Source organism: Cyprinodon tularosa, unplaced genomic scaffold (genome assembly GCF_016077235.1).
Source record: "Cyprinodon tularosa strain WSP-4 unplaced genomic scaffold, ASM1607723v1 ctg622, whole genome shotgun sequence".
Taxonomy (NCBI): Eukaryota; Metazoa; Chordata; class Actinopteri; order Cyprinodontiformes; family Cyprinodontidae; genus Cyprinodon; species Cyprinodon tularosa.
In genome coordinates, this window is record NW_024039366.1 from 249,121 (window position 1) to 276,867 (window position 27,747).

Sequence of the window (27,747 nt, forward strand, 5' to 3'; positions counted from 1 at the left end):
AATGTGGAGAATGACATGCGTGTTGCTCTGACAGACATCAAGCCCAGACTGGACAAACTGTAGAAGCAATCAGGCCCACTGCTCCCATTACCATGGTATGTCTATGTATCTCTCATGTAGCCTACATTTGTTGTTAGGCCTGCATTATATACAATGCCTGCATGTTTAATTTGGGTCAAACTTTTGTTTTTATTTATAAGATATAAAGAGGTTAATTGTTTAAAAAAGTTTATTAAAATTAAAGTGGTGGGCCTATGTTATTGTTCTGCTGGAGGTTTCTTCCTGTTAAAAAGGAGTTTTTCCTCTCCACTGTCGCTACAAGCATGCTTAGTGTGAGGGATTGCCTTCGAGTCAATAAGTCGATGCAATCAACTGGTTTCCCTTAGATGGAAATTTTGAATTAGTTTGACTGGATGATCTGGTGAACTGTAAAGAGCCTTGATATGACGTGTTGTGAATTGGTGCTATAGAAATAAACTGAATTGAATTGAAAGAAGAGTCCGTGCTCACATCAGACTACTCCCTGCCTACAATTCAGAAAGAGCTGAACATAGTGACTTTCTTTTCCTGTAGTTCTAACCAAGTTGAATGCAGTGCTTTGTGAAACCACCTGCTGAAGCAGATGAGAAACTACACTAGTTTTGTCAGGTAAAATCACGTGTACCACCCTTGGAACAGCCATGCTCAATTGCTGTCCCGCCGCGAAGCCACTTGCAGAGCTGTGACCCATTAGTTCGTCTGCTGTTTGGAGCTGTAGCCGCTGCTACAGCGCTACCCACCACCAGTTAAAAGGGACGCCCTTGCCAAGCCTGCGGTAATTGATAAAAATTAAGACCTGCTAAGTTTCCTCTTGTTGTTTGCATCAGAATAATTCACGTCTCTCAGAGAGCTGCCTGTTGGATGAGTGGACTGTGTTTCCTGAACCGAATTGGGCCAGACTTCTTCCACTCCTTTGAGACGAAATTAATAGAACCAACCCAATCAAGTGAGCACAGTAAACTCCCTTTTCCCCTCTCTTCATCTAATGCTTTATAAATACTCTGCTGGGTGAGAAATAGTTACAATAGCTATTTTTTCAATTTAACTGCTGATGGTTCTTAATTGTCAGTTCTGAAGTGAATGTTGTTTTGGATGACCAAAACTCAGATTTGTCCTTTTAATAGGAGTAGTACAACGATTTCTGAGATGTCTGAAACTCATCCAGCCTGCCTCAGACTGGGATTTTTTAGCCTTAGTCCAGGCAACATTCCTTAATTTTAAAACTTTTGACAGCTCACGAAAAAAAAACACAGTGGTATCTGTGTCACATTTTTTTTTAAATAAAAAGTTATTTTTATTATTTTTTGTTTGTAAGGCTATATGAAACAAACCAAAGACTACATCTGGTTGATACCTAATAACTCTTGTACTACAGTATGCCATTAAAAAAAAAATATATATATATGTGAATTCCTTAAGTGAAATGGGAGCTCCTGACAGGGAACTGACCTAGAAATAAGAATTCAAACTGTGAGTAGCTACACAAAGGAGCGATAAGTGAAAGTATGAAGTACTCATACACGTTAGGATTTTCAAAAATACAATTTAAAGAGAAAGGATGAAAATTTTGATGAAAGATTAAAGATTTTTTTATTGTCATGTCTTCTCAGAATTGCATGTTTCTGGTACAAAGTTTTGATTGACATCTGAGTTTACTTAGCTTAATAATCAAGAAAAGAATATTATAGAAAAGTAAATAATGAACAGGATTCAGTGTGGCTCGAGTTCTGTTGTCTAACAGCTGCAGGGTTCAAACTGGTGGTCTTGTTTTTCTTGCTCCTTAGCTGCCTGCCTACGGAGGAGGGGCTGGAACAGTGTTTGTGCAGGATGAGAGGAGTGCTTGATGATGCAGAGCAATGTCCGCCTGCACAATGATGTGTGGAGGTCCAATGTCAAAGAAAGGCTGCTCCCTAAAGTCCCCTGTGCAGCCTTAACCAACCTCTGCAAAGCCATCCTCTGGGCTGCATTGCAGCTGCTGCGCCACATGAGGATGCCAGTACAGGGAATGCGGTCCACCACACAGTATTAAACTTCTTCAGGACTTACCTCTTGAGTCCAGCTCTCTACAGATTCCTTATTTAACAATTATTTAACAATAAGAAATACATAAAATGTTAATATCTAAATAAAACTAATTATCAATTCAATAAGAAATGCTTTAAATGTTGCAAATAAATTGAGTCATGTTTAATTTTCTTTAATGCACTGGAGAAATCAAAGAATGTGATCCTAAAAGTGCTGTGTGCCTTGTCTTAGTGACATTAGGTTTGTGTAGGTAGGTGTATGATGGACTCTAGGAACTTGATGGTGTGAGATATTAGGACAAAAGGTCACTGAGAAATGTATCAAGTGTACTTTGCGGTATCTCTGCCTCGACTGTTTATATCGAAGATTATCCATGTCACAGAAACAGCGCAGGGGTCTGGAACCGATGGCACCACCCTGGCCACCCACTCACCAGTGGAAATTGTAGTAGCATCAGTTTAGCATTTCATTCCATTATGCACAGCCAGCAACGTAACATTAAAAATCACACAATAAAACAAGATATGAGTAGGTCCTTACTTAAGTCTGTAGGATTTCTACAGGCAGGTTTATCACAATAGTAGAATCAAACCCTGAAATTATGGCTTTTAGTTTCAGTGTGCCACCCCAAGAGTTTTAGTGACCCCATATGACCACCCCTATGAAACATTTCTTGAGGTGCAACTGTCTGGAAGAGGCACAGAACGTAATGATCTGAAGTGTGAAGAGCATTTGTCCAGGCTAAAGCCCACAAACCTCTCTAAAACTGATATTTAGCAAATTCCTGATTTCACTATTATCTTTTTAGATTTAGGTTTTTCTGTAATCCTCAGAGTAAGTAGCTATTGTTCTTGATTTCTGCAGACCTAGCATAGTCCTGATTTAAACGTTTTTTTTTCTGTAAAATGTTTCCTTATAGTCTGCCAGGGTAAATACTCAAAATGTTTGAAAATTACAACATCATATGAGGTGACTTTCCTTCACATATGATAATATAAATTACATGTATAAAAGGAATAAATCATTGCTGTTTTCAGGTTCTGAAACAATTAGATAATAAATGATTGAAGTAATGACTTAGTAATCAAATATGTATTAACTTAAACTGACTCTAAACATGATATTTGCAGAGAGAAAAGCCACTCAGATCAGTGATTGAGCTGAAACTATACAAAATATATACACTTTGACTTTAAGATACAGTCTCCTTACATGACAATTAGCTGCATCCCAAGTTGTTCATTAAGTAAAGGTTTCAGACTTTTTTTTATGTAGGGGAGCGTATACTGGAGTATGCTTGTGAAGATTCTCAGTCATCCAGGTCATAGTCAAAGTAAAAAAAAACAATCTACTCGACTTGGTTTCCAAATGTTAAGACATTTCACCTACCATCCAGGAAGGTTTTTGAATTCAAAATGAATTTTGAAAAGGACTTTTTTGGTATACAGGAGTCTTGTCAACCAAAAAAATAGTAAAACAGTTACTGCAACTCAACAGAACCCACTATTCAATTCAATTCAGTTTATTTATATAGCACCAATTCACAACACAAGTCATCTCAAGGCACTTTCCAGCTCATCAGATCATCCAGTCAAATTGATTCAAAGTTTTCTATCTAAGGAAAACCAGTTGATTGCATTGACTCATTGACTCAAATACAATCTCTTACACTAAGCATGCTTGTAGCGACAGTGGAGAGGAAAAACTCCCTTTTAACAGGAAGAAACCTCCAGCAGAACCAGGCTCAGTGTGAGCAACCATGATGATGCAGAGGCCGACTGGTGTTCAAGGAGACAGAAGCAGAGATACAAAAAGCAGCTGCAAAAGGCGGCTCTGTCCAGGAAACACACAGCCAGGCTGACGAGCTCCGAGCCAGCTCCCATGTCAGAGGACGAAGAGAGCACATCCAGCCAGTCACGGTCAGAGAAACAGGACTACAATGGAAAACAGGCCGATCTCCAGCATCTATAAACAAGTGTGTTGATGAAAGCAGCACAGCTGATGTTTCTCGCCAGGATGGCATCACAGCCATGCAGGAATAGTTTTAAAATACTATTTCTGGGCAGCTCAGTTAAAACCTTTAATTTCATGGATCCAACAGGATTCTCAAACAAGATGGCTGAGCATTGAGCAAGCAAAGTGTTCAGTACCATTAACGGTGTTGCCATTTTTAGATATTCCAGTAAAGGAACTGCCATTGTGGACTAAAACCATTCTTGAAATGTGGAATGAAGTGCAGTGAAGAAAATTGGTAGCTTGATAAAATCAATTTTATCAAGCATTGGACATATTAAATCCTTCACACCCATTCAATTGGACAAAAAGTTTTCTAAATGGGCTGAAAAGGGGCTTACATTTATTCATCAGTTAATCGACAAAAACAGCCTTATGTCATTTGAAGAGTCATGTAGGAATTTTCATTTCCAGAAAAGTAATTTCTTTAGATATTTACAGTTGCACTCTTTTCTAGTTGCACACAGGGACTGGGAAAGAGTACTCAACCCCACACCAATTGAAAACCTCCTAATTCATTACCAGAAAGGGGGAGGAGATAAAAAAAAATTTATAGCAAAGTTATATAGTGTATTTCTGTCAATGAACCTTAACAATCCCACTTGGACAAAACAAAGATGGGAGGTAGAGACGACCAGAATAATCTCTGATGAAACATGGAAGGGAGTGTGGACTGAGGCACATCGAGTTACAAACTCCAATACGTGGCGGGAATATAAATGGAAAATTATAAGTAGATATTTCAGGACCTCAGATGTTGTTGCCAAGATGGATCCTAGAGTACTTGTGTTAGAGAAACTGTGGCCCAGCGGTCCCCAATCATACACACATTTTTTGGTCATGTCCCAAACTTCAAAACTTTTGGGATGAGGTGTACAGGGCTATAAACCATATCTTCCCGGAGGTTATACCGAGGGATGTTATTGTTGCGTTACTTGGTATTATACCGGAGAGTTTGCAAGGACCGGCCAAAACGTATCTGTTGAATGTTCTTTTTACAGCAGCCCTGAAATGCATTACAATCAAGTGGATGCAGTTGGAGCCTCCTTTCTATGACTTATGGGTACAAAAAGAAAGGGAATTGTATAAAGCAGCAGAAGCTATGTTGATCTAAATAAGCCCAACAAGTTTGTCTCTTGGCATATGGTGTTTAGCTATTCCGCCCAAAGTGTATCCTTATTGTAGGGTTTTAGGATGATGAGCCTACAAATGTGAGGCTGAGATCATAAGATATCGAGCTCAGATGTTCATTTTATGGAAAACTTTATATTGTCAACTTTTGTGTTATGTACCATTGATGTATGGCTGTAATTGCTCTGTAAAAAATCATAAAACTATAAGTTCTAAAAAAAAAAAAAAAAAGAGAGCACATCCAGCCAGTCACGGTCTGAGGTTCAGGATAACCTGAGCCACTCTAACTATAAGCTTTATCAAAAAGGAAAGTTTTAAGCCTAGCCTTAAAAGTAGACAGGGTTTCTGCCTCACTGACCAAAAACTGGTAGTTGGTTCCACAGGACAGGAGCCTGATAACTAAAAGATCTGCCTCCCATTCTATTTTTAGAAATTCTAGGAACAACTAGTAAACCTGCAGATTGAGAGCGAAGTGCTCTGTTAGGAACATAAGGAACAATCAGATCTCTGATATGACTAACGTCATTCACTTTTATTCAACGGGTTTCAAGTTCCCAATGACACAGAAAGAATGTAGGAAATATCATATACTGTAGATTTAGCACAGAGAGACACAGGATATCTCATACATGTTGCATATATTTGGAAATGTGAACAGACAGACAGACGCACTGTTAGGAACTCAGTGTGTGTGGGCTGTGTTTGTTTTTTGTGTTCTCTCCCTCCACCACCAGGTGACACCCTGTTCTCGTTGGTCCTCCCACACACTTGCGGCTGGTTGCGCTCATTACTGAGGACTCTTAAGCCGTGGTCTGCCACTACCTCGACGCCAGAGTGTTTGGCAGTTTTGAGTACTCTAGCCAAGCTGAGTTTAGCTGAGTCAAACTGAGTTTTTGTCTCTCTGAGTTCTAACCTTGTTTTTTATCTTTGCCTTTTCAGCAGGAAGTCATCCTGCAAACTGGATTTTTTGGCCTTCCCCCTGGAAGGCTTGTTTTGAGCTTCACACTGAGCAGGGGATTAATCTCCACACGACCCGTTCAAGTTCCCCTGGAAAACTAAGTGGCAGTCCGTTCCATTGCTCCTCAAGGAACCAAACAAACCAAAAACCTGTCTGCCCTCCAACAAGCCCCCCAATCTCTGGATAAAACCCACACCGACTGGATTCTAAGAAGAGAGCCTTTTTCTTCTAACGTGAGTCCCGTTATTCTCTGATTTTTGCAAGACGTTGTTCAAAGTTCCCACAGACCCCGAACTAACCTCTGAACTTCCCTTCTCACTTCCAGTTCCGGTTCACCAGCTCTCTGAGTTACCCTGGATCAACCTTATTGATTATTTCAATAAACCTGTTAAACTCTTACTCTGGTTCTCTGAGTGGTTTCCTGCATTTGGGTCAGATCTCTTTAAAAACACCATGACACGCACAGCATCAAGGCCTGCGGTGTCAACGTAGCCTTTGTGGCTTCTTTAGTATTTACTTTAGTATTTCTGATCATTACTTTTTACGTCGAGGAAATCCTTTTGGGGGTCAGAGGTTAGGTTTAGTTGTGTAATCATAATGTCAGGTATGGAAACAAGTTTAGGCCATGGAAATAATTGAAATATAAATAAAGCAAAGTCCTTGTAAGGATTGAAAAACACAACATATGCTTGTGTGAGAGGGAGTGTGTGTGGTCTTTTGTATCTGACATTTCTAGTTTCTCCTGTGACTCACAGGAGGCTGACTCACCACAGCTCCCTTAGCTATGTGCGTAAGTGCTACGTAGTGATGGATTATTTGTTGATTTTCCTCTCTCTGTCTCCCTTTCTGTATTTTTGCCTCATGACTTTTAATTACATCCCTTGGCCAATTCAGCCACAGTGTTAGGATGAAATAATGAAGCTGCCTTGACCTCATTAGTTGCTCCAGGATACATTTCTGCCATTGTGATCTTGAATATCACACACATCCTATGGTGTAATATGTGATCACAATTAGAAATCAGAATTGGTTGTGGTCATTAAAAAGACAAAATTTACACCACTCTGCAAAACTCTGGGAAATGCATTAAGCTCTTTTCATTTTATCAAAATATGAAAGAAAAACAACAGTTTATTGGGATTTAATGTGAAAAGAGCTGTTACGAGGTTTTCAGCTATTTTTACAAAATTCTAATTTAAAAAAATTGGCATTGACATTTCCTAATCTGATAGCCCCTAAATCCAAAAAATCCAGTGCAACTAACTGCAGGATTAATATTCACAACTACCGTTTAAACAAAGATTGGTCAATCCATCACCTTCAAATCAAAGGAGTATCCCTTCCTACCATGACATGGCTCTTCATGTACATTTCTAGGCTAAATTTCTTATGCAGCAGAATCTTACAATGCAACAAATATTAATCATTAAAGAAGAAAGGAGTTTTATTTCTACAGGTGTTTCAATGAGCTCAAACAAACATATGGGAGAAAGTGCTGCAACTTTGAGATGAGAAATAATTAGGTCTCAAAGAGTTATGTAGAACTGACTACATCCTGCAGAGGTAAATTTAGCCATTTGATTCAAGTGTTAAGGACCACATAAAAATTAAAGTGTTCAAAAAAATGTTATTTAATGACTGCAGTTTGATACATATATGAGGTCTGACTATAAATAACATTTTTTAATTGGAACTCTGTCTGACTTTCTTTGAGGTTCTTCACATATTGTGTGTGTCCCTCTTTCACAGGTTAATCCAAATGCAATGTTGATAGGCAGATTAGGTTGCCTCCCAAACATCAGTTGATAGGGAGAATAGCCAGTAGTTTCATGCTTGGTACAGCATGTACAGGTGGCTGTAAAAACTCTTTCCACTTCACCCTGTCTTCTTCCTGGGGTCCGTTTCATGAAGCAGGTGTAAGAAATTCAGATTCAAATCTGCAATTCAAAATTGATCTACCCAAAAGTTGGGAACTCTGAGTGTTCGGTTTCACAAGGGCTGCTATCAATAAGTTCAATCAATTTGAACTAGGTCTACTTAGAGTTAAGCGTGTGTGTAACAAGTATGAAAAGCCATTATTAGTGGAGCACAGTTTTGACGAGTCACCATGACAACAGACAACAGGAAGTGCCTATTTCACCCCACTGGAACTAGAGATTTTAATGCAGAAATGCAAAAAATAAAAAATAAAACAGGAGAATGTGTTTAAAGGACAGAGAAACAGCACTACAGCTATAAAGGAGAGGAAGATGGCAAAGGAGAAGCCTTTTGCTCCAGTTAATGCGTACGTTTATATGAAGATGGCTATGGCAGGCTGTTTTTACATTTATTTAAAGCACTCCTCTCTGTTGTTCCATGTGTATATCACTAAAATAAGATTCTTCCTGATCAAAATCACACTCCTAGACCAAACTGTAATATTTTCTAAACTACATTTCTGTAGCAGAAACTTAATTTTATAAAGTAAAAAAAAATAAAATGACACTAGTAAGAATTAACTTTTATATATCAAGAAATGTTTACACATTTTAAGTGGCCCTTCTGACATTTATCAGCTTGTCTGAATATGTATTTATTATATCCGAAAAACCTTTTTTTATAGTTGAAATAATACAAATGCTGACCAGTAATATTATGAATGTGGAGATTTAAAATTAATTTCTCGACATCCAGAAAGTTTATTCTAGATGTGGAGAATGTAATGTTGTTGGAAATGGTCTTTTAGACAAATAAATATATTTTATTTCCAGATACCAGGGATACATATTCAGTAAAACTAAAACTAGTACATATCAAAATGGCTTGCTGTAGCCGTTAGCGTGAAAATAGTGCCGAGTTATTTCTTGAATGGTAGTGAATCAATTTATGTATTTAGGTGAAATCTACTGGCAGGAGGTGAGGATGAAGAAAAAAAGTTCGAATATATAGAACCTGTGGATCAGCTCATGCGTTCCCTCCTAATATTGATTCAGTCTTCTTTAATACAGTAAAGGGTCTGTTTGCAGACAAATGGGTGTTATAAGTTGCTATCAGTCCCATAGAGTGGCTTCAGATTGTGCAAATAGGCTCATGTATGTATGTATGTATGTATGTATGTATGTATGTATGTATGTATGTATGTATGTATGTATGTATGTATGTATGTATGTATGTATGTATGTATGTATGTATGTATGTATGTATGTATGTATGTATGTGTGTATGATATACATATATGTGTGTGTGTGTGTGTATATAGATGAATGGATGGATGGAGTTTTTAGGATATTATCATAGCCTTTGCTTAGTCAGATCAATGTTCTACTATGTTGTAATTGCATTTTGTGAATGAAACAGGATTTCACCATTTACACAAATTATCTCCATAATTTGTATAAATGAAGCAGTAAAAACAGAAAGAATGAAAAAAATAACAAGGCACCTGGATGACTTCTGACCTTCATATCTCAACTAGTACATTTATTTTGCTGCATAGAGCTGCACCAATCGGGAGGTCCTCTTTAAAAATCTGCAGAGAACCTGTGGAGTGGTACATCGTCTCCATGGCAACCACATCATTACTGAAATATATCTTTACATCTCTCTTACTCACCATTTCTGTCTGCAATTTCCTTTATCATTCCATTGGAAATCCTTGGTTTTGTTCCCTGTTTTTCACATACTTACTTGTATCTTTCCCTTTTTTGTTACTTGTTCTTTCACTTTTTCCATGACTTTTCACTTTTTTTTCATTTTTTTTTGTCCTTTTGTTTTTTTCCCGACCTCTTAGTGTATCTCTTTTACCTAGCTATTGTGTTAAGATGAAAGGTTTGTGCAGAATCGTTTATCAAGCTGGCATCTAGCTTTTCTTTTACTGTGTAATACATGTTATTTTATCCAATTATCTTGATTTTTACCTTCTAATTCTTGCGGCAATGTATGCTATGTAACACATTTAATTTTTTTCTTTGCCTATTCATTTATGATAGAACTTCAGTCTATACCACCACACGGTACTGCACTAATTTTCGGTCATATTTGTTTTTTAGAATAAAAGTTTTGTATAAAAACACCAAAACACTTGGCTAATTGATTTATTAAACAAAATACCAAACATAAGGTTGAAAATATGCAAACGATATTCATAAACTAATTTCTGTTTTTTCAGTTTCCAAGACAAAAAACATGAGGGAAATTTCAAAATTGATTGGAGTTATTTCTCTATTTCAGATAATAAGAAATAGAATTACTCTAAAGTGCAAATGAAAAAAGTTTAATTTGCACATGTTCTGAGACAGCATGTGGCCCTTTATTTGAGGAGAGTTCCACAAATAACAGGTGCGTATGTTGCTTTGCCCAGTTTAGGGTGTCTTCAGACTCAGTTAAGATGTCAGACACAGAAAAAAAAGATCTGTCATCTACAGAAAATTCAGCACAGATATCACCATTAAGTGGGGAAGATACAAGATGTTCCCCAAGACATATTAGACTTTGCCATATTCACATACTTACATATTCAAATACCGTGGCATTTTTGTTCACGGACTTCACATGGCCATGGATTTCAGGCCATGAAGCTCCTTACAGTAACTGTGTAGGCACTCTTCACTATGCAATTACATCATACTTAGATGTTGACATTTTTCAGTTCTCTTCCTTACACATCAATCTACCGGTATCCTAATTTGTGGATTTATTGTTCTCTTGCATACTCCTTAGGAGTATCAATATACCTTATTTTTGTTAGTCTGAAAGACATGATAAGTGGCTGTGTAGCTCTCTGAGCACAAACCAGGATAGGGCGTGGGACATTTCTAGTTCTAGTGTGTGTGAATTATATGTAAATACTAGGGCTGCAACTAACGATTATTTTGAAAATCGATGAATCGGACGATTATTTTTTCGATTAATCGATGAATCGGACACAAAATATTTTTTTTATATTAACCTCTTTATTCCAAAATAAACATTTTAGACAGAACAAACAAGCACACAAGTACAGGTTTCTCATTAACTGTACTGGTGCTATATGAAAAATAAATGTTTGTGTTAAAACTATGCAAACTTACATGAGAAATGTAGCTGTACATCCACAAAATATAGGGTACTTTGTTTCATAAAGCGCAAAAAAAGACATTTTTGTTTTTAAAAGCCCCTAAGGGGTTCAAACAATAGGCCCCCCCATTTCAACAAATGAGTTTTTTTTAGACTAGAAGAGTTCTGCCTTTTAAGACAGGAAAGTATAGCAGTTAAAGTTGCTACTTAAGAAAATACTTAACCATAGAGATAAAAATAGCCCTGTGATTCAAATTATAAATTGTATTTGGAATAAAAATGAGAGAACTAGGGGTGTTAAAAAAACACATCCTCCAAAGACAGATATTTACATGGGAATGTGGCAGATAATTAATTGACATATTACTGATCTTGCTGGATTTTATTCTGCTTTACTTCCATAAATTGCAGGATCTTCTTTACTTTCTTTGCCAGAAGATTTAAACTTTAAAAGCCTTGCCCTCATAATTTGCAAATTTATTTATTTATAAAGAAAATATAAACGCTGCTTAAGCTAATTCAAATGAAATTAAAAGTAAAATAAGAAGCCAACCTTATCACTGTCTGTAACCTACTAACAAGCTAAGGAAAGCATCAGATGAGCTATCTGAGAAACTAACTTACGTTTCCCCACTTTAAAATGAAACAAACATGGTTACTCATCCTGCTGATCAGCTATCTTCACTGCCATTGAAGGCTCCAACGTGTTTTCTTTTCAGGTGCTGCGTCATAACAGTGGTGCTTCCGTGCCATGTTCATTTGTTTTTTACAAAAGTTGCATGTTACGACTTTTTTCACTTTACAAAGCGCAGGCTATTTTAATTATTGTGATCAATTTGCGCCGTCAATCCCGGGGCATGCGCGCTTCATTTGCAGTCTGGACGCTGAGGGTAAACTCCTCACTAAAATCCTGCGGCTCGGACTGCACGCTGAGAGGGATTCCTGTGGGAGAGGGAGAAAGGCGTTGGGATGGGGGAGGCGCCCCACGGCAGCAGCTGCCGCTGGAGGACAAGAGTAGGAACGATACATGCTTTCACGTAAGAGTCTCCAAAAGCCGCCAGTGACACCGTAAAAAGTCGCCAGATTTGTCGCTAGTCGCTTTTTAAAAAAATAGTCGCTGGAGGGGTCTGAAAAGTCGCTGAGTTGGCAACACTGCAACTGCGGCGCTGACTCGCTCCGCCATATTTTTTTTTCTTCCCCGGGATGACGGCGGCGGCGGATGACGCATTAATCGCGCGACACAACTAATCGATGATTAAATTCGTTGCCAACGCTTTTAAACGTCGATTTTTATCGATTTTATCGATTCGTTGTTGCAGCCCTAGTAAATACACATAAAACACATATAGCAGCTGGCACCGTACAGGCTACATAAGATTACAGCAAGCAGAGCACCAATTTATAATTCTTTTGCCAGACCTAGATTTACAGATCTATTTTAGATTGGGATGAAAAAGAAATTGATGGAGTACCATACAGTAGTATTGCTCAGTTTAAAAGTGGGTAGAAGGTTCTTTCTGCATGGTGTTTGTATGTTCTCTCTGACCGTGTGGGGGTTTTCTCGGGGTACTCCTGCTTCCTCCCACAGTCCAAAAACATGACTGTTAGGTTAATTGGCTTCTCTAAATTCTCCTTAGGTGTGAATGTGTGCTTGAATGATTGTTTGTCCTGTGTGTTTCTGTGTTGCCCTGCAATGGACTGGCGACATGTCCAGGATAAACCCCGCCTCTTGCCTGTAGACAGCTGCAGATATGGAGCAGCAGCCACAGCTGGGATAAAGCATGAAAGAAAATGGATGAACGATACAGTAGTTATAATGGTTACAATTGTTATCTGGGATTCAGTTTCTTCTGCTAGAGCTTGTACTCAGTTGGAAGTATGTTGGATTGTCCAACATTACCCTTTGCGCCTGCCTGAGCACAGACACCTCATAGATGGAATGAAGGTAAATCTTTTTAGTTCTCCCCATCACCTTCATATTAGACTTCAATCCAGTTTGATTCAATTTATTTATATAGCACAAATTCACAATTCACTTCATCTCAAGGCACTTTACGGAGACAATTCAACCAGAACATGCAGTCGGTTGGTTCAAAGTTTTTTCATCTAAGGAAAACCAGCTGATTTCATCGATTCATTGACTTGAAGGCAATCCCTCCCACCAAGCATGCTTAGGTGGCAACTGGCTTGTTCTTTGTGGCTTCTCCACTGGGCCTGGCCTCCCGGGGCAAGGCTGGGGCTCCCGCCGGGGGATGGGGCACCCCTGGGGCCTCGGATCGCTGGGGCCTATGGCCGGATTCACTTTGGGGCAGTTGGCTGCTGGTGGAGCCCATGGACTCGTCCCCGTGGCTCCTGGAGGCTCCGGCATTGCGGTGGGGCTTTGGTTCCCCTGGGCGCTGGCCTCTTCTGCTCTTCACAACGACCACTGAGCATTTTTCCTTTGGATAAACTTTACATGCACAAATTCACAAACAGCTACAGGTGCTTGGTTCCAGGTTCTTAGAGACTCACTTCCATACAGAAAGCCCATATTCTTATCTCCAGGTAACACAGTATACATGTCAGATTAAGTATGGTATTTTCACGACTATAAGGCGCACTTAAACGTCTTTTTTTCCCCTCAAAATGTGCGGTGCGCCCTTTGGTGCGGTGCGCCCTATGTGTGTTGTAAATGCGACTTTTGAGACCACCTCATTGAGGAGATGATGAAAGAGTGGCTGAATGTAAGGAGACCAGGTGTTTTTTTTTTCCACTCATCACCATCGCTGTTAATATGTGACTCCATGCGTGCCCATCTCACAGCTGATGTGAAAAACATGGGGAAACAAATTAACGCTGTGCTCGCTGTTCAACCGCTCGACATCGGTGTGAACCGGACCCAGCAGGTGCAGCAGAAGCAGCGAGTTTACATGCAAAGTCAATGGTTGACGCGCGTATAGGCGCAGCAAAAGGTCCCGCAGCGCGTTTTGAGCAGCAGGAGCGTTTAAGCATCTGCCAACGCGCTGCTGCTGCTGGAGATGGAAAAATTGAAGTTTTGCTGCTGGACGCGCCGCATCAACCAATTCGAGAAGCTGATCTGGGAGCTGACAGCGAGACAGGCACAGCACTCTGATGACATATTATATTAACGCAAATGAAAAGAGCTGGATGGATGAGGAGATGATGAAAGCTTGGCTGAGGCAGGTGTATGTGAGGAGAACAGGTGTTTTTTTCCACGCATCACCATCGCAGTTAATCTGTGACTCCATGCGTGCCCATCTCACAGCTGATGAGAAAAACATGGTGAATCAAATGGACGCTGTGCTCACCGTTATCCCGGGAGGTCTGACAAAGGAACTTCAACCGCTCGACATCGGTGTGAAGCGGCCGTTCAAAGTAAGGCTGCGAGCGGCGTGGGAGCGATGGATGACAGACGGAGACCACAGTTTCAGGATAAGTGGAAGGCAGCGCCGGGCAAGTTACGCCACCGTTTGCGGATGGATTGTAGATGCTTGGACTAACGTGTCTGCTGGCACTGTTGTTCCAGCTTTCACAAAAGCCGGCATCATTTCTGAGGAGCCGCTCAGCCGATGAACTGATAATTCCAGTCAGTTCATCCAGATTATCTATTTCTGTCGGAGGCGCTCAGACCCCCACATACCAGCGGTGCACCGACAGTAGAAATCCTTTCATCAGCAGCCTCTAGGCTGGGCAGCCTCCGGGTTCACCGCGGTGGCTGGCAGGTGTTTTTCATCTAAATAATTTTAACTGCAGGCACCAGGATACCGGTAATAAAAGCGAACAAATTCCGTCGGCAGGTTTCAGGATTTTAAGTTAATTTAGGAGTGATCACAGCGCTGTGTCATCTGCGATGTGTCTGTCTCACGGCCAGCTCCCAGGTTTGATTAATAGTTTGTAATAAATACATGAATAAAGCACAGTCATACTCAGTTTTGCCCCCGCTGTATTTTTAAATACGCAGTAGAGGTATTTAAAGGTAGTAGAGGACATGCACCTGTATATAAAAAACGCGCCCTATAGTCCGGTGCGCCTTATGTGTGTGTTAAATACAGAAATGGGACACATAACTGAGAGTGCGCCTTTTAGTACGGTGCGCCTTATGGTCGTGAAAATACGGTAATACTACTTATACTTCAGCGATAGTATCTAGGTGCTACTTTATTGTATATCTTGCACCATGTCTGTTGGTTGTGGTGTTACATACATCTCTTCGCAGCTGATGAAGAGGACTGAGGATGTTTTATCGTTATCTCCGGTTTATTTCCTCTTTCTTTCATCTTTTCTCCTTTTTTTCTGTTTTTCCTATCCTGTTCTACTTACATTGTAGTATTCATATAATCTGTAAAACTCCCGGCATAATTATAATAAAGCATTTTATATGCATAAAACAAACGGAACACTATATGCAATAGCCCTACTGCTCCACTTGTGAAGGTAATCTGTTGGGCTCTTTTTGGCATCAAGACAATTATTCTTATTGCCACATTGCCAGACAGGACACTGTAGAAAAAAAAAAAGACAACTTACCAAGAGAAGCTGGGGGTGAAACCAGTTAGACCTGATCAGCCAAACATCAAAATTAATCAGCAGAGCAAAGAAGGATGGAGGTGGTACACTGTCTTTTCCCAGGACCTGGTTTAGCTACATGGCTTGGCTAACTGCATGCAGTGAGGCTATTCTGCTGCCTTGTCTGCCTGCCTCCGTTTTTCAAACTCCAGGATCTGACCCAGCATGGATAAAGACAGGTAGGACTGATTTAAAGCACTTTTTAGAAAAGGTAGAAAAGGATGAACAATCTGGGATTCACATGGAAAATAATATAGTGTACTTTTTCTAGGTGTTTGTTAATTTTTATAGTTGCTTTTAAATAAAAATTATTAGAAAATAAATAGTTTTTATAAATAAATAAAAAACTTAATTTAATTTTTTAGGTCTGTGAGAAAATATTGGACCATTTAAACACAGGTATACCTTCACAAAGCCTACGAAGTGCAAAATTTATGTACAAAAAGTAAATGAAAAATTGTTTTGTTTTTATAATTATTATATTTATAATGTTTTTGTTGTTGGTAGTCATATAAATATAATGGTGTGATAACTTCCTATATGTTGGATTGGATTTTTATATATGTCTATTTTGAATTTATAGCCCCCCTGGAGAAAACTCCACCAGGCTTCACTGATCATAAGTCTGATTTGTCCTTTACCTGACCAAGGCAACTCCTCAGGCTTTAAGACTCTGCCAGCAGGCAGGACTGAACATCTGGACCAATGCATTCTTGTCTCTTGATGCTTGTTATCCATAATTCTTGAAATTATGATTCTTTTTAAATTCAAAGTGTGCAATCAACTCTGTGTGACAATTGTTCAAAAATAAATGACATCCTTTCAGCCCTCCACATCCAACCATTACATTTTGACCTTCAATGGACCACACTACACTTAAAAAAATCAGAGAAATACAGTATGCTGCTTTCATTTTGTTTTTGACATTGGAGCTTTAAGTTCTAATAATGTCACACTTTAACTGAAATATGAGCAATAAACTGGAAAACAGTTATGGTTTTAACGTAACACGTGTTCTTCATAAATAGCAACTTTAACAGCACTGTTTGTTAACAAACTTTTAAAGTTGTTAATCAGACAACTTTCCCTGGATTCTGTGTGCAAATTAGCCATATTGGACAAAGACCTCCAGGTTCTGCATCTAATCTAAGGCTGCTTGGCAAGCCCTGATGATTAGATGTTGATTTCTGCTTTTCTATATTTCTCTTTTTTTTTAATAGTAAATAGTAGTCCTACTCAATTCTAGTCAGAATATGAGTCTGATACTGCTCCATAGAGCTGTGATTATGGGGCGTGTTTCAGGGGCGGTTCTAGGAAAACATTTCCAGGGAGGCCAAGGTGGGGCCATTGTTTTTTCACAGGGGCACAGAAAGAAGAATGGGAAAAAAAATTACGATCTTTTTTTAAACAACTTTATTGTTTATTTAGAGCACCAATGAAACAAAAATTTCTATTCAAAATATTTCACATACAACACATGTGAACGATAAACCTTCACAAACCTGTACACTAACATTTAGGAGACTAACAGTCAAATTTTAATTTCAGTAATCTCGCATGCACGTGCACTGGCAATACCAAATCCTGAAACATTACAATAATAGTATTCTGCGTTTGTGGTTTCGTGCAAAATAGTCCACAAATGCATCAAGATCCAAAGCCTTTGCCCTTCTGGATTCAATGCTTAGCATCCCTAAACTGCTGAGACGTTCATCAGTAATAGTGGACCTGAGGTAGGTTTTCACTAATTTTAGTTTGGAAAAACTCCTCTCACAGGTGGCAGAACTCACTGGGAGTGCAACAGCAATTTTGCACAGTCTAAAAAGCTTGCAGAATACGTCTTTGTATGGCTCAATGAAACGGATCAACTCCACTGTATTAGAAGGGTTTCCAATCTCATGACTCTTTAGTTTTTAGTTTTTTTATTTATATATACATGTCTATAAAAAAAAAAAAAAAAAAAAAAAAAAAAAAATATATATATATATATATATATATATATATATATATATATATATATATATATTTTTTTTTTTTTTTTTTTATATATATATATATATATATATATATATACAGGGGCGGATCTAGAAAAATATTTATGGGGTGGCAAGAGGGGGGCAGGAATTTTTTTAGGGGTGGCAACATATGGTATTTGTTTACACTGAATTTAATCACAGTTATCACAGTTTGGTGTTTCATGTGAAACAGTTCATATTAATAATACATCGTACAATGTGATCTCAATTAATAGGAGATAGAAGAATGATAACACTACTTCTAGAGGGGCCTTATGACAGGAAAGGTATTAAGGTAAGACACAGGTGCTGAGTCGCAGATGTGTGAGATTGACTGTCAGAGAGGCAGCTTTGCAGCATTTGCACAAGAAGAAACTATAGAAAGAAAAAGTTTCCCATCAGAGATCTATGGACTGAGCTGTACTAAAGTGAGCAGAACTACACAGTAGAAATAAATGGGTCAAGGCACCCAAACAAGGTACTGGACATCCATGTAATGTTTACTCTGAACACACATTTACCCCATTTGTTCCTCAGTAACTTGACATACAGCAGTTAAGGCAACATGAAAGGGACATTTCATGCATGTAAATAAGCTGTAGATAGAGCTGCATATGGAGGACCAACTCTGCCATATTTAAAAATAAATACAGAAATAAATAAATGCTCAATAAATAAATAAGCATACAATTAATTGCCACCAAAAATAAAATCAACAAATAAATGTAATTAGAAATTATATTATAATGGCAGGCAGAAATGTAAAAAGGGCAGGCAGAAAGAAATAGCGGCGAAGAAATAACTAGGGTAAAAAAATACAAATGAAGAATAAAACAGACAAAAATACGATAACATGCACATAAATAAATACTTAAAAATATAAGTAATTAAAAAATGAAGTTGAAGATAATAAATGACAAAAAAAATAAATAAGGTAAATATTAAAAAGGCAAAGAAATAAAGAAGCCAATTAAAAGAGTTATATACCTTTATGACTAGCTGGATAATTTAATTTCTAGTTACATTTATTTGTTGTTTGTATTTTTGGTGGCAATTAATTGTATGGCTATTTATTTATTAAGCATTTATTTATTTCTGTATTTATTTTTAAATATGGCAGAGTTGGTCCTCCATACAGCTGTATCAACAAATCAACAAAAAGGCGGGTTCTGTATGTTAAATCAAAATCTCCACAAATCTGAAAAGAAGCAACATAAAAATACATTTTGCTTGTGAGTAGGTTCATACGGGTCATTTCTGGATAGTTTCATATTATATATAAAAAAAAAAGAAACAACAACACTGCTTCATATTAAGCAGGATTTACACCAGTATCACATTTTTAACTTTTAACACTTTTGGTTTTATTAAAGGAAATATCAGATTTTCTCAGGTGCCAAAACAAAATGTAACGGCTCTGTAAAGGTTCACCAGAGAGCAAACATAAAGTTAACATGACTATAACAGCTGAATGCAGCGATTTCCATGTTGCTCAGCAAAACGCTTCACAACTTTATTTAGATCCAATGCCTTTGTGCATTTTGATTTGAGTAAAACCAAACTTAACAGTCTCTTTTCTGTCATAGTTGACCGCAAATATGTCTTTATGAGGCTGAGACGTCAGGCCTAACTAACATCATAGTTAGAGAAATGACGATCTACAACCTGATTTTTATCATCTCAAAAATCAGCATTGCAGCTATGCTAGAGACATTGTGCTTTCATTATGATTTAATTTCTCTATAGATAGTTAATCAGTTTTTACCTGTTTCATCCCGTTTCTCCTCTCCCCATCACCCCTGGCTCCCTCGCCTTGCCTCATTCGGTTTTCAAAACAATCAGTCTCAGTCGCTCTCTTGTCATCTCGTGCTGCATTCACTGCAGTCCGACATTGGAAATTAGCGGACGTAATTCTCAAATGATCCATAATTTATAAGCCTCGCCACCCCTACCGCCAACAGGGGTGGCAGCAGGGGTGGCAAGGCTGTCATTTAGGGTGGCATTTTCCACCCTATGCCACCCCAGTAGATCCGCCTATGTATATATATATATATATATATATATATATATATATATATATATATATATATATATATATATATATATATATATATATATATATATATATATATATATATATATATATATATATATATTCTGCCAGGGGCCGCAGTATGACTAAGTCCGCCTCTGCTTGTAGTGCCTGTCTGTCTATCTGTCTGTCTGCCACAGAGTCTATTTTTAGCCCCAGTAGTCTGGTCACGTGGCAGGGGGAGGACGTCAATAATGTTGTTGTTGGTGGGAGAGAGAGTGCGCGAGGGAGAAAAAACGGCCATACTGTAAATATGGAGGAGTTGAAACGGTAGAAGGTGAGACGCATCCTGAGTTACAGTATTTTCTGTGGCCACCCAAAGGCACTTTGGATCCTGCTGAGACAGGAGGGGAAGCACACCGCAGCGACCGCATCCCGATAGGAAACGACCTGGTCTCCGCCGAAAGTCACGGTACTGTGCGTGCGTGGATGCTTGTGACCATTCAGCGGCAGGAACCACGGATGGAAGAAGTGCAAATTTGCCTGTTTTTATTTTCCCTGATGGCAGATATAATGTATCGTTGTGCGTATAAAGTGTGTAATAAGTGCTACAGCTAGCTAAAGGACAGAAGCTTTCACCTGACAGATACAGCAGCTAACCAGCTTGATAATAGTACAGGTGTTTGCTGATAGATACCGCTGCTTGCTCAGTCTGCAGGGGAACTAACTAGGTAGAGCTAACTGGACTATAGCTAACTATCAACGGCCAAAGGACCAGGCAGGATGTACAGTGCAAGCATAAAGCTAACAGATGGCAGCAATTAACTCCACTGATGTCTTAGAACAAGCCAACTTGTAAAGGACCGCAGCCTCCAGGCTCCATCTCCACAGTTTCCCAGTGGGAAGATCATCTAAGCAATAAATTGGTTACCCCCACATCTATAAATGATATTCTGCATTAGGATCAGGTTACACTGTCTTTATTACAGTTTTTAAAATCCAGTTCTATTCAGTTTATTTCTATAGCACCAGTGCACAACAAATGTCATCTGAAGGCACTTCACAGTTCAACCAGATCAAAGTTTTTTTCTATCTAAGGAAAACCCGGTGATTGCATGGACTCATTGGCCGGAAGGCAATCCCTCACACTGAGCATGCTTGTAGCGACAGTGAAGAGGAAAAACTCAATCTTAACAGAAAAAAAAAAACCTCCAGCAGAACCAGCGTTTAGTCTGAACGGCCATCTGCCGAGGCCGACTGGGGTTCAAGGAGACAGAAGCAGAGATAAAAAAAGAAGCATAGATACAAAAAGCAACTCTAAAAGGCGTCCCCGTCCAGGAAACACACAGCCAGGCGGATGAGCTCCCATGTCAGAGGATGAAAAAAGCACATCCAGCCAGTCACAGTCACAGAATCTGCAATCTATAAACAATGGTGGTTAGATTAAGATATTTTCCAGATTTAAGTTTTTTTTCCCACACTGCCCAAATATATGAAGTATTTACTGATCACAGGCGTAATGGCTACATTATTTAAAAAAGCATGTTCACAGCTTATTTACTTACTGTTTTAACAATTAAACAAATTAAATAAAAACAAGCAAATAAAACCTCTTTATAGGGGATAAAATGTACTGTATGAGCAAATGAAAAATATAGTTTTATATTGAATAAAGCTGTGCCCTTGTTCAAATAATTTATTTATATAATGTATTTCCAACATCCAACGTCTTTTCAACGATCTGAAAGTGGGGGGGGAAAAATCAGACTAACCATACATAGCCCAATTTACAAAAATAATTTATGGACTACATTTGTATATGTATATATTTATGTGTCATTTATACACCTAAATATATATATATATATATTATATATATATATATATATATATATATATATATATATATATATATATATATATATATATATATATATATATATATATATATATATATAAATATGTATATTAAGGTTGTATGTAAAAGTCAGTCCAACAATTGGCAATGGATGTTATACGTATTCATGTAGGTGACTTGGTAGACAATGACAATCACACCCTCAGAGCACCTTTTCTGTATTTGTTCGAAGATGCTTTTGTTCTTCATTTGTTAATTTGTCCATACATAAAAGCGTAGCCTTTCTTCCAATGGCATGGGTGGTGCAAAACAATATTTTCATCTTTGTGTTTGTGTTGATATAGCCATCACTGCACGGACATTCGCCGAGGCATGGGTTGTTTAGATTGAGCCTGAGACACGGACATCCAGTAAATGTGGCATTTAGTGTGTTTGTGTTCATTGTGTTTCATAGACTGACAGCCTGCAACAAATTCATTGTTTCCGTTTCATTTGCGTATTTGCTGTATACTGAGCAGCTCATTAGCTTAGCATCTTCCTCATAAATAAGCCAGTCTCTTGGGAAACACAGTTTTCTCGAAAGTGCCATTTTTCAATTACCTTTCTCTTCGCCCTGGAGGCTGTAGATCCTCGGTCCCCCTCCTCATCGGCATCTTTTCTTTTAGAAGGCAACACTGAAAGTGGTCTATCATCTGCTGAGATTCTTTTTGCTAGAGAGTTACTTCTTTTTTTAGAAGTAGAAGTACTTCTGCTGCTCATCATCTGCCTCAATGTAGGCTAGCTAAAAAATATGCTGTGACTGTCGACACTGATTAGCCTTCTGTTCTTTCCAACCTTTTTCTGAAATTCTTACATTTTTAAGGTCATTTAAAAAAAACAAATGTCAGAAAAAGATAAAGAAAGAAAACCAGTTTACAGATTATCACAATTTATTTAAAATGAAACTGCAATTTTTGTATGAATTTAAATAATAAAAAAATGTATCTAGAGTAATTTAGAAAATAGCAAATTAGCTATATAACAAAATTATAATAGAAATGATTACCTCTCAAACCGCTAGGCCATGAAATCAAACAAAATAATTTGTTAAGATATAAGTTTTGAAAATTCATTGCCGCATGCTGCACGGTGGAACAGTTTGTAGCCCTGTTGGGTCTTGGGTTCGATTCCTGACCAAGGGTCCTTTTGCATGAAGTATGCACCATGTGCCCTTGCATATATGGGTCAACTCTGGGTACTCGAGCTTACTTCCACAGTCCAACAAACTGGACCGTTTGGTTAATCATTGTCTCTAAATGATCACCAATGGTCTCTAAGTGATCACCAGTTTGGTACGAATTTTTAATCCCAGATCTGAATTTTTTTCCATGTCACAATGACTGCCTATAAAGAGGCTCCGACTACACAGGGTTATCAGATTTCAATTAGTACAGATTTCTTCCCCTTCTGCCTCTGTGCCCCATGCATTACAATTATGCCCCGCATTTGACAGAAGCAAAGCTCCACTTCATGCATATAGCAGCCAGAACAGATGGAGAATTTTTAGAGGAATATATTAAACATATAATGTGAAATACATTGAAAGAAAAGGAGAATGTAACTGTCAGATGGTTTATAGGAGTACTGGGTGAGGCAGTGAAATGTGATTCTCAGGGTGAGATCAGTGAAGTTTGTTGAATTTTTATTTATTTGTTTCATTAAGGGGGAGAGTGATGAGCTGTGCTTACCTGCAGAGTCTGCCGCTCGTTGTTTTTGCAAGTATGAATGAGGATCAATATTTTACTTGATCTGTTTTCTGTCCTTCAAAACTCCTAGCTTGGGTAAAGTGTTCTGTTTTTCTTTTTAATATTTCATTGATTTTTTTTATGTACGAGTCTGCCCAGCCTGCTATATACGTTCTAGGGGTGGAACGGTTCACAAAATCCACGGTTCGGTTTGATTCACGGTTTCTGGTCACGGTTTTCGGTTCAATTCGATACATGTTGATTGTTACACCGAAATCCCATAAAAAATTATGAAATTAATGACAAAATCCCCCCAAAAATAATGGATTGTAATTATTTTAAATGATCCGCGGAAACCCTGGATCATTCGCGTATGTTTTGCTGCTTTGAATTTAATCATCTGGCGCATGCTCTCTAACCTGACAACAGCCAGATGCATGTCTCGCTCATGTCTCGCTCACGTCTTGCTAGGCGGAGCGAGACATGAGCGAGACATGCATCTGGCTGTTGTCAGGTTACATGCTCTTTACCATCTCCAAGGAACTCAGAGGGGAGCAGACGAAGCCACAGTGGGGGCTGTAGGCTTTGAGCAGCCGGTCTGGAGCGCAGCGGGGCGGAGCGGGGGTTGCTGACGGAGTATGAGGGATTTCGGGGTTAACATGACATGTTGCTGTTAGCATAAACAAAACGTGTTGCACAATGCTTGCACACTGTTGCACTTTTATCCACAACTTTCTTTCCGCCGTCATCGTAGGTCACTCTAAATGCAAAGCGCTCCCATACAGCAGACCTATAAAGTGCTGCTGGCGCGTCTTCCAACTCTTGTTCTTTCCCACTCGCCAGTCCGACACAATTCTCCACAACAACTGATTTTTTTCCCTGCTACACCCGGCTAAGCTGCTTCGCTTCTTCTTCTTCTTGTTTACTACTGGCGGTTGGCTTTGGTCGCAGTACCGCCACCTTCTGCTCTGGAGTGTAAACGCTTCCTCTATGAGAAAAAGGAGCAGCGCATGAACCGAACGAAACACAAGCGAAATACGTAAAAGTACGTATTACGTACAAAGTACGTAATACGTACTTTGTGACTCCAAACCTGACTGTTTTCTCTTGAGATGGACACATTTTACTTTATAATTTCCCCTCAAAACAGAGGTGTTTTACTTTGTAAACCAGCAAGAAAAGCAGGGTTCCTGATTGGATAAAACAACAAAAGTCCATCAATTCCAGGGAGGCTAATACCCCATTTACACTACCCTTGAAAACTGATCCATGCCAAGTTTGGACAGAACTTGGATCAGTTAACCATGCCCAGCTCGATTCTTTACGACCTTTTACACACCACACTAGCATGGTTCCTTGCCTCCGAGTGGCGATCTAAGGTACTACTGTTCTCTAGAGGTAAACAAGCAAACCAACATGGCAGCGCTCGTAACGTTCAGGTAGTTTGGTTATAATTGGGATATTTCTCTGTTTGCGGAGAGTCAGGCGAACAAGGCAGCCTTTGGTAAATTTATTTGACAGAGTGGGCTTTTGGGAAGTCGATACAAACAATAGTCTATTCAGGCCTTACAGATGCAGAAAAAAACAGCAGACATCGAGGTTCATCACACTGCTAAGCAGAAGCATCACATCAAATTTCATGATTACAGAGGCTGACTGTAAGTAGATGATGCTGTTTGAATATGCGCGCTTTATCTGAGAACTAGGCCAGAACTGAACCACGCCAAGCCCTACTGATGAACTAGTACCAGTGTAGAGCAGTGCGGTTGTGTCTGGCGCGGCCCCATTTTGCATGCCATCTACCATTAACAGGGTTTTGCTTGGTTAATATGCTCGGACTGGTCTCGGCACGGTTACAAAAGGCTAGTGTAAATGGGGATTATTTCTATGGAGCAAGGGCCACCCAAAGAGCCTCATGAAGCTGACTGGCAGAACAAACTAAGAGATTTTTACAAACAGTGGCCAGACAGAGAAGAGGGTCTTCCTCATGAGACTCAGAAAAGAGCGATCATTAGGCCAGATCAGTCATCTCAGGCTGCAGGTTTGCTGTGGTTTCTGGGGTTATTTATATCTAAGTGCTCCACAAGTTACACACTTATTTTCACCCATTATACTCTCAAAAATGTAAATCATTGTCAAAAAATACTAGAGTTATTGTGCCGTTTGAACCTAGTTAGAGTTTTCTTCATATGTCTCTTTACAGTTGGAGCCTTCTCTGTTTCGGTGGGGGGCTGTACCTGTACGTACATAGTGTTGCAAGAAGACCAAGGACTTTAAGGACTTACAGTTCTTTCCATTTGCATTCACATGCTGATATTGGCAAAATTCTTTGTAGCCACAGCTGCCCTTGGGCACACTGACAGGAGCGAGGCTGCCATAATCTGAGTTAGTGGACCATCTGACCACCATCAACAGGCAGGGGCAGGGAAGTGTCTTGTCCAAGGCCCCAAACAGCTGAGACCAGCGCCTACCTCCTTAGCTAATGTTGGGATGTATGCATTGGAATCCACACATCCATCTGCAGAACTGTTGCTGGTGCAGTGGGCCCCAGGACACTCCTGTTGCATGATAGTTCATGATAGTATATATATATATATATATATATATATATATATATATATATATATATATATATATATATATATATATATATATATATATATATATATATTAGGGCTGCAACAACGAATCGATAAAATCGATAAAAATCGACTTTTAAAAGCGTTGGCAACGAATTTCATCATCAATTAGTTGTGTCGCGCGATTAATGCGTCATCCGCCGCGCCGTCATCACTGCCTCTTGACTGAAAGAGGAAGAAAACAAATACGGCAGAGTGGAGAAGCATCCCGCTGCAGCCTGCGGGAAGAAAAATAGTCACTGGAGGGGTCTGAAAAGTCGCTGAGTTGGCAACACTGCAACTGCGGCGCTGGCTCGCTCTGCCAAGTACATCCCGCTGCAGCCCTTGGGAAGGCGGGGCTTGATGTCAAGCCCCGCCCACATCAAGGACAGCCATATTGGAAATTCTGTTTATTTCTTCTTTTCATTAATGGCGGATTGCAAGTAACTTTTAGGTGCATACTAGGGGTGTGCAAAATAATCGTCATGATGATGCATCGTGATTCTAATTGTTGTGATCTACTGCATCGATTCTTGATGCCAAGTATCGATTCTTAATCAACAAAAAGGAATAAATAAAATACATGAATGGTTGGCACACATCAGCCAAAAACGAGTGGAATACAACTTTCAGTCCAGTAGATGTCACTACAGATACTGCGACGAGTCATTCATAAACAAAACATGGAGACTGAGAAAATTTGCCCGGCTCCATCGCTTTCCAAGTCAGATGTTTGGATGCATTTTGGCTTTAAACACAAAGAAGTTAAAAAGAAATTGATTTGACGCACGTCATTTGCGAAAGAATGTTTCCATTAAAGGACCACTGAGACCATGTAAACGGCACTGTTATTTCAAGTTTTATAAATTCTACGCACTTTTTGTCAGTGTGTCCACGCCAGTAATAGTAATATTTGTGTCCAGTATTTGTTTTCATGGCAATACCTTCAAAAGTCATTTCAATAAATCCAGCTATGTATGAATTCAGTTGCTTTCAGTTATGTATCAATAGAAGACACGATCCAGATCATACCCAGCCAGTCAGCCACTGGTAATGGCTGTATCTTTTTCTTACAGTGTTCAGTGAAAATATCGCAATGCATCGCAATATTTCAAGTATCGCAATGCATCGTGATAGAATCGCATCGTGGCATGTGAATCGTGATTCGGATCGAATCGTGACTTCTTTGGCAATACCCACCCCTAGTGCATACCGCCACCTACTGTACACGAGTGTGTAGCAACATTTTCTCTACATTTATTAAATTCTATTTATTAATCTTGTGTTTTTAAGAAAAGTAAATAAAGCTTTCCTTACTCTATAAATCTCCATTATGTTTCCTTCATTTCCTAATATTCCTTTAAGACTCCATTCTTTTCCTGTCCTTCCAACAATTCTTTTCAGATTTTCTCTTTCAGATTCATATGTTCTACAGTTCATTAGACTTAGACTTAGACTTCTTTATTTGTCATTTTGTATGCACAGGGTGCATACAGAACGAAATTGCGTTACATACAGCTTATGAACGTTGCATTGATATTTCAAATGGCACGAGTTATAGAAAAATACAAAAAGTGCAGCAGTGGTCAAAGTGTGAACAGTGCAGAGGATAAGAGACAGTGTGCAAGTTGCAGTGGTTCAGTGCAAAATGGCATTTGTGCAAAAAATGCGTTATTGAAAAATACAATGAGATGAACAATTTAAAGGGCTAAAAGTTAAAAGTTCAGCAGCATT

General features: G+C 38.9%; 1 protein-coding gene across 2 annotated transcripts in view; it reads left to right on the forward strand.

The window, feature by feature from the left end:
• Positions 1-20,031: 20,031 nt before the first annotated feature.
• hdac5 (histone deacetylase 5) overlaps positions 20,032-27,747 on the forward strand; it is a 117,173-nt gene continuing 109,457 nt past the window's right edge. Inside the window, exon 1 of one of the 2 annotated variants that reach the window (XM_038307864.1) lies at positions 20,032-20,150. The gene's annotated coding sequence lies outside the window, so the exon portion shown is untranslated. Of the gene's footprint in view, positions 20,286-27,747 lie in introns of both variants that reach the window. The other variant, XM_038307863.1, reaches the window with a different exon arrangement.